Consider the following 12,150-nt stretch of genomic DNA (forward strand, 5'->3'; position numbering starts at 1 on the left):
AGCCTCGGTCACCTTATCTGCAAAACGGGGCACTAACAACGTGACCACCACGCTCTCAAAGCAGCCAGCAGTGTGTGCTCCGGTGTGGGATCAGGCCATGTGAGTAAACCGCATGTCCAGGGGGCAAGAGCCTAGGAGGGGGTGTGTATGTGATGTCTTTAAATTTTCCACACTTAGCAGAGCGTCTTGCCCAGGGAAGCGGCTGACTGAAGGTTTACTGAATGAATTCTGGCTGCCCTCTCCTGCTTGCTGGTGGTAACCGTGGACGTGGTTTGGGTTGGATCTGTGTTCGGCAAGGAATCGGGTTGGTAAAGGCCCATTTGTCCTCATTGGCATACATCACTGGTGGGTTTGGGGTTTGCTTTTTCCCTGGAAGACACCTTATTTTCCTTCCATGGATTCGCTTTGTGGCTGCTCAGCACTTCCCATGATTTTAGTAAATCATAGATTCCCCGAGCTGAGTCTCATGTGTCTTTGGCTCTAAACTCTCACGAGCTTGAACAGCTTGTAAAGAATTAACCATGAGCCACCCTCCGTCCCGAACCTTTCTTTTCTACCCTCTTCTTGCTATAAATCTGCCAAACATACCTTCATGGCTCCCTTCAAAATCTAAAAAGCATTTACACATACTTTCTTTAAAGCCAAATTCCAAAATAATTTGCACAAACTAATTTTTATTTCCAAATTTCCCTTCCTTGAGCTCCATTTTCACATTGCTCCCCTCATCAAAAGCTAATTCTCTCTGGTCATTTTAGGAATTATATTTCTCGTAAAATCATTATACATTTCACTTAGAAAATGAGACTCGAGAAACACTTCCTTCTGAAAGACTACAAGATACATTTAGGGCCAAAAATGAGGAGCTGGTCTATTTTCTCTTTAAAGCCAATTTTCCTTTTCCCTTAGATGATTCTACTTTGTCCTTTTAGGAGTTAGTGTCAATGCCGCTTCCTCCTGGAGGCCTTCCCGGACTCCTCTAGACTGGCTTAGGGTCTTTCATACAAAAATAGCAGCTGCTAAGAGTGCCATGCACTGCCTTAGCCGCTTTACCTGCAGTATTTCATTTAACCCTCAAACTAACCTGAGAGGGCAAATTACTATTATAATCTCTGCTTTGCACTCTACAAATCTGAGTACAGGGCGGGAAAGGAAGGTGGCACTGGAACCCAGGCAACGTGAGTTCAGGGCCCTTGCTCATAACTAGGAAACACGATCCGCTCACAGAACAGTCTATATAGATGTCCTCTCTCAGAGCCTGTAGTAAACAGCCGCAGATTGCCTGCCCGGCACCCGTCCTTTCTTCTCTTCACAGCAACTTTCTATTTCAATCTGGTTATGCAGTCTTCATCCCTGGTCCAGAGGGTGAAATACATCATATAGTCCTGACCAGTCAGCATATCGCCTCCCATCGCTCACAGTGATTGGTTCAGGGTAGGCACACACCCTAGGTTGGTCCAATCAGAATAAATCTTGAGACTTTTGTGGGGATGCTGGGGATGCTGGGAATGCTGGGCCACAGATGTGTTCTTCCCCACCACACGTGAATGGTGTCATCTGCACCTGCAGGAGCTGCTCAGTGTCATCTTGGGATCATAAGAGGGTTCTGATGACAGAGAGCGTATATCATGGAGGCAATGCTGAGAAACAAAGAGAAAGCAGTGCTGGGTCTGGTCATGTGTTTAATGCTGCCTCAGTCAAGTGCTGCCAAAGCCAGCCTACTTCTGAATGTCACAGCCATATGTAAATTTCCTTTCTTGCTAACCCAGTTAGAGCTGAGTGTTCTGTTACTTGCACTCAAAATCTTCCTAACTCATCAGCACTTACACAGTTATTTTTCTTACTTATTTAATTGCTTTTTTCCTCCAACCAACACCAAGACCCTTGAGGGCAGAAACCACTTTATCTTGTCACTATTGTGTTCCCAGTGCTTGATTCCTCAGAGGCACTGCATGAATGTTTGCTGAATGAATAAAATGAACGAACAGCAGGTCTTAGTGGGTCATGAGTGACCAGAACCACACATTCAGTTTGTTTAGATTTCATGCCATTTTTAGGTGTCTGAAATCTCCAACATGAACCTGAAAAGTCTGGGGCAGCCAAGCCAGGCAGAAACTGAAATGAAAGCTCTGATTTCCAAAATGGTTCTCAGAGGAGATTGTCATAAAGGGGGGGGGGGCAGTCTATAAGGGGCCTTTGTTGTTTCAGTCTTCGCAGCTTTACTTTCTTAGACCTAATCTTTCAGACTGAGCCTTCTGCATGATGGGGCTGCATCCCTGCGCCCACTCAGGGGTGCCTCTTGTGTCCGTAGCAAAGACGTCTTCTAAGCCTGGAACGTTATCCCTGGGACTTCCCATGAAGTGGCATATTGGAATAAATGCACTAATGAAAATTCTACTTGTCCATGGCCAGATGACAGATGCTTTGAATTAGAAAAACTACATCTGAAAAAAAATTTAGGGAACTTTCACCCTCGACAGCTGTCTTATTGGGACCCATGGGAAGATCAAATTAGAAAGCAGTTACAAAGACGTCTAGCAGCTAGCCTTAGGGGCTCCCTTAACAAAATGAAAGAACAGAAATTTGACTAAGAACAAAAAAATTAAATTCCACATTTAGTGTAAATCCCCCCCTTCTTAAAATCCAAAGAGTTAAGCCTGCCCTTTTCAGCACACCTTATTTTATGTCTAAGAACTGCGGGTTCCAGAGGCTGTAAATGTCTACCAAAAATGGCAAAACGTTAACTAAGGTTCTTTTGTGTCCTGAGAATTTGACTTGGTTACCTTAGACTGGGGGCTCCAAAACTTGGCTGCACAGAAATGAGCTGAACTCCATTTGCGACTAAGGTCCCACCACACTGCAGCCAGCTCAGGGGGGAATCACCGTGACGCTCAGACAGAACATTCTAGTCAGATAAGATCACTTAAAAAGTGCACTTAAAAGCAAAGGCTTCCAAAGCAAACACACAGAATGGGATATCTATTTCAACTGGCATGCAAGAGACTCCAAGACTCTTCAAAATCCCAAAATAGCTTCCTTGAAAGATCTGCTGTAAAAGGCTAATGAAAAGTTGAAGACGTGGGAGGAACCTAGGATGCTGAGACCGATGTAACTCTACCGTTTCCCTCTGTCCTCTTCCCGAGCACTCAGGTTTTACCAATTCTGTCTGAATTGCCTTTCCACTCGGAGGAGACAACTAGACAATTACGTTTTAAAGTAAGACAACCTGAGGCTACAGGCGATCACATCTTTCACTCATTTGTCAAAGGCTGAACTAAGGGTCATAGCTAAAGAATTTCTTAAAACTGGGAGGATTCTGAAAATTTTGTAAATGGATTACCTCCTGCAATTAGTGAATAAATAAATATAGCTGATGCTCAGAGCCTGATAGAAAAAATAATTTTAGGACTTCTCCCCTAAATTAAAATAAGTGTAGCGGGGAGGGTACAGCCGAGCTGTAGAGTGCACGCCTAGCATGCACGGGGTCCTGGGTTCAATCCCCAGTACCTCCATTAAAAAAAATACATACATAAATAAATTTACCTCCTAATTACCTGCCCCCGCCCAAAAAACCAACAACAAAAATAAAATTAAAGTATGTACCCAGAGGGAAAGAAGCAAATTGAGGAGGATGACGTTGGATGGGTGAGTTAACCTATGATGTCATTTAAATTACAACCCAATTTTTGAGGAATTGGGAAAAGCTGTCTTTATTTTACAAATCTTTGTAAAAGTGGAAAAATGCAGCTCTAGAGACACATCAGATTCCACCCATTCCCCAAACGTCCCCTATTTATCTCAAAAGGCTTGTAACCTCTCCAGAAACTCTTATTTTGACCATCCCCAATTCCTAAGATTGGGTCGGGGGGAAGGAAAAAGAGGTTTTTTCAAAAATTTAAACTGCTATAGAAACACCTTTCCCCCAAATCTATTCAAGGACAAATGCAAATCTTAAGTGCCTTCTCTACAAATACTAGTAGAAAAAGCTTTAGCCACCTGAACAGATAAACTTAACTTTTCCCAAAGAGTTATTTATAGCTAGTGAGTTTTATATTGTGATACTTGATTTATGGCCAAACATTTTGAAATGAAAGCCACATGATCTCTGTGTCTGAATACTTAATGTGTGTCGAGAGAAGTACATTACAGATATGATACTTTTCTGCCTCCGTAGAGTATTGCCAAAATAAATTTGTAAAGAGCTCTATTTAGTTGGCTTACATATAGATTAAATTCTTAGAAAATATAATAGGAACTAACTCAAATGTTTTTCGAGTTCACGTGACCTAGGATAATGTTTATAGCTAGTTTAAGGTTGTTGATTTAATTGACACATACATGTCTTTACAGTTACCAACAATTAGTGTACTTTCATTCTACCTGGGGCTACTAAAAGTCAAATACGCTCGTGTTCTCTCTGTTACAAAAATTTGTCAGCCAGAAAAATAACAGGATGATAACTAATGTTGTCTAATGTCAAATGAAGTTTTGTAGGTAATCTAAACATGATTGTTAAGAAGAAATAAATTAAATTAATCTAAATAAGATAAGAGCTTTCATGTGAACTTTATAGCAATGATTGTTTATGGGATGTCTATCTAAATTGTTTCCCAAGAGGAATCTACCAAAATCTGTAGGTTTTGCAGGCAATGTTTGATGGCAAAAGTCAGCTTGGCTACTTAGCCTTTAAAGCCATTTAAAAGTCCAATCTGAAATTTCTTATTAAAAGTTCCAGAAAAGCAGATTAAAAGATTTTACATGATCAATTGTTATTCTTTCTGCTCTTATGTAATAACAAGGCCACGTTTATTAAACTAGATTTATTTTGCAAACAAATTAGTCTTAATCTAGGTATCTTTGGTTAAAATGGGGGTGATTTGAGGGAGAAAGTTTATGTTTCAGTAATATACCTTTATGGATACTACATTCTAGTGCTGTCCATTGTCTTTTAAGGTTTTGTTTTCTGCCTGTAAACTGGATTGGATTCTGAATTCTTCTAGTTTCCTCCCATATTTGGCTACAATGCTCCAAACTAATATTTCCAATTTTTCTCCCACTTTTTTGACTTGGAAGTCATTGAGAACTAAAACTGCCCTTTTCCCAAAGCCATGCAAGCTAAAAGTTGGACGCTGTGGTATGAACTTCAGAGAAGTCAACATAACAGCCCATGGGTGGACAATCTTTGGGCTTGTTCCTGTGTGGCCACTCAGAAGGATCACCAGAGACATTCAACTGCAAACACGGAAAATCTATCAGATTGTCACTGCCTGCCCTCACTCCTTCCAAAGATGCTTTGAGCCAGACATCTAGAAATTTTCTCAACTGGCTGCCTTCAGAATTTAGAAACTGGGACGACAGTCTGCTCCAATCATTAATTCTTACTCCTGACTTTGGGAGCCTTGCAACTCTGCCCCCTGAAATGAGACACAGCTCTTTAACTGAACTGGCCCATTCTCAGGGCTGAGAGACTGACTCAGTAAGATGGAGCAACTCACCCACTCAACTTCTGGACTGTGAAACTTCTTAGGGAAGCTTCAAAGGCGAGATTGACAGGGTTCAGATCAAGCCTCCTCCAAATGTGCCACATTCGCATGTGGATTATTTTGAGCTAAAGGCAACTGAGGCTCTGTGGGCTCAGAAGAAACATATGCCCCTCCCTTAACTACCTAGAAGGATTTAATTTGAGGGTCTTTCCCAGAATGAGAATTATTACCAGGGATAAATTTTGTCTGAGTGACCCGTCTGTATGGCAGGGAAGGCGTCTGATTACCCAACACCTGCTCTTCTTCTTGTTTTATGAACAAGCTTCCTGTCCTTGGAAGTCCTAGTCCTTAGCTCAGGATGCCACATATACTTCATTTTACCTTGTCTCGGAACCTCTCATGTGTAGAGGATTCCTGGAAGCACAAAATTAAGTTTTTCTCCTGTCAATCTGTCTCATGTTGATTTGATTACTCAACCATCTGAAAGAGTCTTTGAAGGCTAGAGGAACCCCTACCAACAGGTGCGAGCTACAGGTTAGATGTGGTGTTAGACATTGAAAAATAAAATATCTGCTCTCAAGGAGATTATAGCCTAGTTGGGAAAATAAATGTATAGGTCAAAGGTGAAGAAATAGCAATGAGACGGACATCAAACTTCTCTCCAGCAGCAATTTATGTCAGAAGCTAAACTGTTGAGAATAATGACTGGTAATTTATAATTCTCTACCTTGACAAGTGCAGACAGCAAATATGTGGCTTTTTTGCTTCTGTCATGGGAAGAACCATTGTCTCCCTTCAATATCATGTGATGGGGAATTAACTGAACATAGTAGGGGGATTCGGGTGCTAAACACCCCAAAGGAGTAAGAAGTATCTGCCACAATCCTTAACTCCATCAGTAAAAAAGTAACAAAATTACAACTGAGTAAGCATTCAAGTAAAAAAACTAGAAAGACAAAAGAGTAAAACCAAAGGGAGGAAATAATTAAAAAAAAAAAAAAATGAAGGTAAGGGCAGAAATAAAATAGAGAAACAGAACAAAATAAAGATATATATTGATGAACAACATCAAAGCTCCTTCTTTGAAACAGACAAACCGCTAGCAGATAGAAGGTATACAAACGTCAGGAACAAGAAGAGATAGACAGAGATGACATTTTTTTCTAAAGTGAAAAGCAGCTACTATGAACTTCCTGCTAGTAAATTTGAAACTGTCCATGAAAGGGATAAAGTTTGAAATATCTAGTAAACACTTGGATATTTGTGTCTGGAGCTCAGAGAAGTCCACACAGAAAACAGAGGTCATCAGAAATGGAAAATTATTGACGTCCTTGGGGCAGAACCCAAGGCAGAATCCTTAAGTGCGTCATTACTTTGAAGCAAGGCAGACAGAGAGGAGCCGCAGTGAAGATCAAGAGTATAGAGTGATGGTGTCAGAGGGGGAATTAGAGACATGATGACACCTATCAGAGGGAGGAGAGCGGTTCAAGAATTTGAGCGTCAATAGAAGAGAAGTTAAAGAAACCAAGGATGGAGCTAAGTGCCCACTGGATTGGGTGGTTTGAATGGCTTGAATGACCTGGGTTATAGCAGGGCTGGCGCCACCTTGTGGCAGCAGAGGTGTGGCCATGTCTGTAGAGGGACCAGGTCCTGAAATTGGACACTCACTGCAAGGGTAGCCAACTTCAGGAACGTGGCTCGGATGGAAGGAGGAGTGTATGAAATAAAAGAAGGAACCACAAGAAGAGAGAGAGAGGCAATGATAAAAGATGGGGACGGAAGAGGCGGTGTTTCAGGTGGAAGGAGCCCTGAAGGACAGATAAGCTGCCTCTTCCTGTGATAACCAGGGGAAGTGGTGACGCCAGGTGCTGAGAGAGAGAAGTTGTAGAGGGCGGGGCGGAGGGCAGACTGCAGGAACTCCTGCCTGATAACCTCCGATTTTCTGCAGAGGAGGAGATGAGGTCATCTGCTGAGAGTAAGAGGGTAGGTGTCCGCAGGGTCCTTGAGAAGGTCAGGAAGAGTTGCTAGGAAACGGGGAATGAGCTGCCCAGAGCACGTATGAGGACGCAGGGAGACGTGTGAGGCCCCAGAAGGGCTGGCCTTGATCTGTGCTGGGACCAGGACCCTGTGTTCCGACTTGAGGGCATTTTCCTTATAGCACGTTAGAATCTAGGATTCTAATATTTTAAAAATTTCATTAGCCACATAGTCTCCATAGGAGATATATTAAATAAGATGTAAGAATGATCTTTCAGCCTATCCACATTCCTATATTTTGCAGCATTGTAGGTTTATAGAATTCCTATTCTTTCTTTTCAGTCTCAAGTTTTTCATTCAGCTAAATTATTGGAAAATCATATTCAAGGTGAGATGTGCTTGTTTCGAACACATTCAGTAGGAATCTCAAAGGAACCTTATTCTTGCCTGTCTTGGGCTTAGAATAGTTGTGGAAACCTTCTGGACTTTATCTTCCATTATATGAAATATTGAATATTTTAATTGTGTGGGATGAGAAATCCACAACTTTTAAAATCTACAGAGCAGATCGACTTATTGGGTGATGTGAGAATTCACAGCAGTGTGGGAGCAACTGACAATGAACACCTTTCAAATTCAGCCAAAAAAACCTATGAAAAGAACTTACTTAATAAATTATTTGTATTTCTGATCCCTTTACTTTTAAGTAAACCTTTCAGAATATTGGTATGCACTATTCTTAAGTGCTAAGAAAGCACATTCAAGGTATAGAAATATTTAAGTTCAAGTATAATGTATTGTCTCCATGAAAAATATAAATAAAGTGGAAAAAAATGACTGGATCATGACCTTGAATAAAAAATGTAGTGTAAGTTATTTATAGGAGTCAAAAACTCCATTGAAAATAGCTAGTTATTTATAAGAAGTAAAGAGTAAAATAAAATTCTACCAATCTTGAAAGATTATAATATCAACAGATAATACCACATAGGAATAAAACCATACTGTGAAACCTCACCAATCTTGATACACTCATTTGGAATTTGTAACCATTTTGACAAAAGCTTAGCAGAAGTTTACCTTTTCACCATTATTAATCAACTTACAGTATAAACAAAATTTAGAAAGTTAATGTTTAAATTACTTTAGAGAACAAATTACATTCAAATATCTTGCACACACCATACTTAGTAATGATGTACACGTGAATTGTAAACATTTTAGTCTATCTCTTAAGGTAGTTCTCTTTAGAATCCCTACTATTTTTGTACTTGTTTGCTCTTGAATATAGAACTATCTCTTTAAAGCTGTTCTATCACATTTTTAATTAATTTTACCAGCCAAATTATTATTTCATATAAAATAATCGAACGAAACTATTTTGTCTTTGTTCAACTTGGTCTTCTGTTTTCCCTTAGCAAAATAGAAAATAGTAAATTAATTAATTATGAGAAAAATTACTAAAACTGACCAAACTTCTCCTAAGTGACAGGTAACATGTTGGAATTTTAACACATTGCTGCTAATCCCTCCCCCAAATATTGCAAGATAGATATTGTCCTCATTTCTCAGGTGAGGAAATTGATACTCAAAGTTAAGTGGTTTCCCTAAAGTCTCAAGTATTTTCTGAATCTGATAAATAACATAGTGTATCAAGGGCTAAGCATAGGGTCCATAAGGTAGAAAGAGCTCAGTAAATGTCAGCTATAGCAACTGTTATTACCATAAAGAAGAGGCTTATTTTAAAGGTAAGTGAGAATTGATGGACAGATGAAATGGCTTCTCTATCTGTTTCAGTTGTATTTGTATGTTCATTCATTTAGTCATTCAACAAACATTTACTGAATGCTTACTATGCGCTGAAAATGCTAGTGTGAATATATGGACAAAGGTGTAACTCCGAACTGTTCCAAAGTTTAAAAAAGTGATCAGCTACATATATATATATATATATATATATATATATATATATATATATGCACACACACACATATACAAATCAATGACCAACTACAAATATATGTATATAAAATATATATACAAAAGTGTATATATATTTGTAGCTGATCACTGTGAAAGTTAGAAATTTGGACATATGTGAAATTCAGACAATGTGAAAGTTGGAAATTGGACGGACGTCCAAAATATGTCCGAATTTCCAACTTTCACATTTTCTATGTGTTTATTCTGTACTCCAATAGTGTTTACATATATTTCATGCTAATATTTTTTGAGCCAAAAAAGACCTTGGAAATAAGTCTAAAACCACTCATTTTACAGAAAGAATATTCAGACCTCGAGATGTCAGAGGCTGGGCCTAACAAGAGCGGCACCTAATACAGAACAGGGCCTGCAGTCAAATTCTACTGATGAGCAGATCGTGGTTTGGCTCAACACACTTCGTCTCCACCGAAACGAATGACAAGACCAAATAGAGAGTAAAACCAAAGTAAGTCCTTCTCATTTATGCCACTGCAAAAGACACACATTAAGGGCAAAAATAAACTCTAAAAACTTTTTTCATACAGGTTGATAGTCTGCAGTGTCCAGGTGTACTTCCCCTGAAACCTAACAGGAAATAATCACTGACATTTTGGGTTGGAACAGAGCTACTGGCCATCTATCTCATACTTCCCAGGTCACGATGAAGGAACTGTGGCCTTCCCTGCAACACACCCAGGTTTCCAAGCTGGGGCCCATTTCTGTTTTTCTCAGCCCTTGCCTTTTCACTGAAGTTAAAGAGAGGCTCCCATACCAGTCCTGACCATCAAAGTCCTTGCAGTGGATTAGACGGCCAATTTCAGACTGACTCTCTGAAACTTGAAACATTGAATGGAAGAAAATATTGGCTTTTTGGTCCAACAGGGAAAACAGCTCTCAACCAAAGCCTCCTTTCAAAAACCTTAAGTTTATTTAAAAACTAAAAAAATAGAAACACTGACAAAAACCATAAACTTTTAAAGACCTAAAAGCTATTTCTTTATCCAAAAAAAAAAAAAAAAAAAACCAAACAAACAAAAAACCAGATCTCAAGCATAATCACATCTCACGGGATGCAGACACAACACCTGGTGTCCATTATAACACCATTAGTCTCTTTATGGGGTCATAACATTTTAGTGGACTTGCTTAAGAGCATGATGGCTCCTCTGGCAAACAAGGCTTATTCTTTTGTCACGTGCAGAAGAGAATATGAAATGACTCAGATGACCAAGCTGCAGAAGCCAATCCTCCAAAAGCAGGCTCTCCTCCTGCCACACTCAGAGCTTGATTCAGAGCGTGGGGGAGCATTGCTGACGGCCACCCTAAGGGCTGTTCCACGCCTTTCACTTTCCCTGCTCTGCAGTTCCCGCCACTGTTAAACCCTTTTCTATTTCTTCAGCCTCTTATTGAATGTTCTTCTGTTGTTACAAAGATGAAGACATGTCCTTCTCTTAAGAAGCTCATAGCCTACTGTGATGATTCTCTGAGTTAAGTCAGTCTGGAAATCAGCTGGGGAGTGATATAAAACGGAGCTTCTCCCTGAAAAATTCTGATTCTCAGAGAGCTGAGGTGAAGCGCCACCTTCTGCACTTCATGAAAAAACAAAGTCATAGTCAGATCAGGGCAGAGCAGAGAGGATGTGAAGAGTGGGCCTGGAGGAGGGGAGGAAGCTTTAAGACAGCGCTGCTGTTCTAGCTTACACAAGTGGGCTGCGGGCCACGGGGACCAAAGAAAGGCACGTGCCTTGAGGGGGCGACTTTGGTTTTAGAGAAACTGAGTTGGGATGCTTGTAGGATATCCAGGAAGAACTTGTCAGTAGATAGGCAGATGGAAATAAGGGCTGAGAGCCCAGGAGAGCGTCTAACAGGAGAGAGATCTGGGTGTCTTCGGCATATGGGTGAATTACCTATTTCTCCCCTGACACACCTGAGTTTATAAAACTCACTTCTGCAAGCACAAATGACTCACTAAGTTAGTTACTCTCAAACATGGACTGATGGGGGTTACATCAGAATATGAAGGAGGTCCCAGTGCGTTTTGGAAGGTGAGACACTGTTACCTTTTTCACTCCCCAGCCCCAGATGGGAGGCAGTGTGGCTGACGTGGTGGAGAGTCTAGGTGGCCTCCCGAGGAGGCTGAAGAGGCCGTGGTGGCCGAGGATGAAGTCCACCGGCTTATGGCAAGTGGAGAAATAGGAAGAGGAAAATGAAGGGAGGGAGAGGTCATGAAAGCGGATCTTCAGGGAGTGAGGACCAGGTCTGAAGATTTGAGAAAGGGGACAAATGACGACATATAAGGAGGAAGACTGGGTTCTCAAACCCAGCTTGCAGGGATCCCTGTGATGGAGCTAAAGTTCTCTCTCGGACTCGGGCCCACAGTCCCCTTTGCGCTCTGTGCCCCCTACCTTTTTTTTTTTTTAAAGTTTCTATTTCTCTCTCACCTCTTAGCCTTCAAATATTCCATTCCTTCCCGAAGTACTTTTCCCCAGGACCACCCTTTCATTACCTAACTGAAACTTCTGGCCTCAGCTTCCTCTTCCTCTTCGCCCTAATACCTAAGCTAGTTTGGTGTCCCCCAGGCCCCTCCCCCGCAGCGGGGCCTCCACAGCAGACTGCATTTTCACTCTCTCTTCTAGACTCCTTACTCTTCCACCATGCGGATTTCCCACTGGCTACGAGTCCCTGAAGACAGGGAGGCTGGAGTCCCACCC

At 41.0% G+C, this 12,150-nt stretch overlaps 1 protein-coding gene across 8 annotated transcripts in view; it reads right to left on the reverse strand.

Moving 5' to 3' along the window:
* CLUL1 (clusterin like 1) overlaps window positions 1–12,150 on the reverse strand; it is a 94,983-nt gene that overhangs the window by 80,052 nt on the left and 2,781 nt on the right. The gene's annotated exons all lie outside the window — the stretch shown is intronic.

This window comes from Camelus bactrianus, chromosome 24 (genome assembly GCF_048773025.1).
Source record: "Camelus bactrianus isolate YW-2024 breed Bactrian camel chromosome 24, ASM4877302v1, whole genome shotgun sequence".
NCBI classification, from domain to species: Eukaryota; Metazoa; Chordata; class Mammalia; order Artiodactyla; family Camelidae; genus Camelus; species Camelus bactrianus.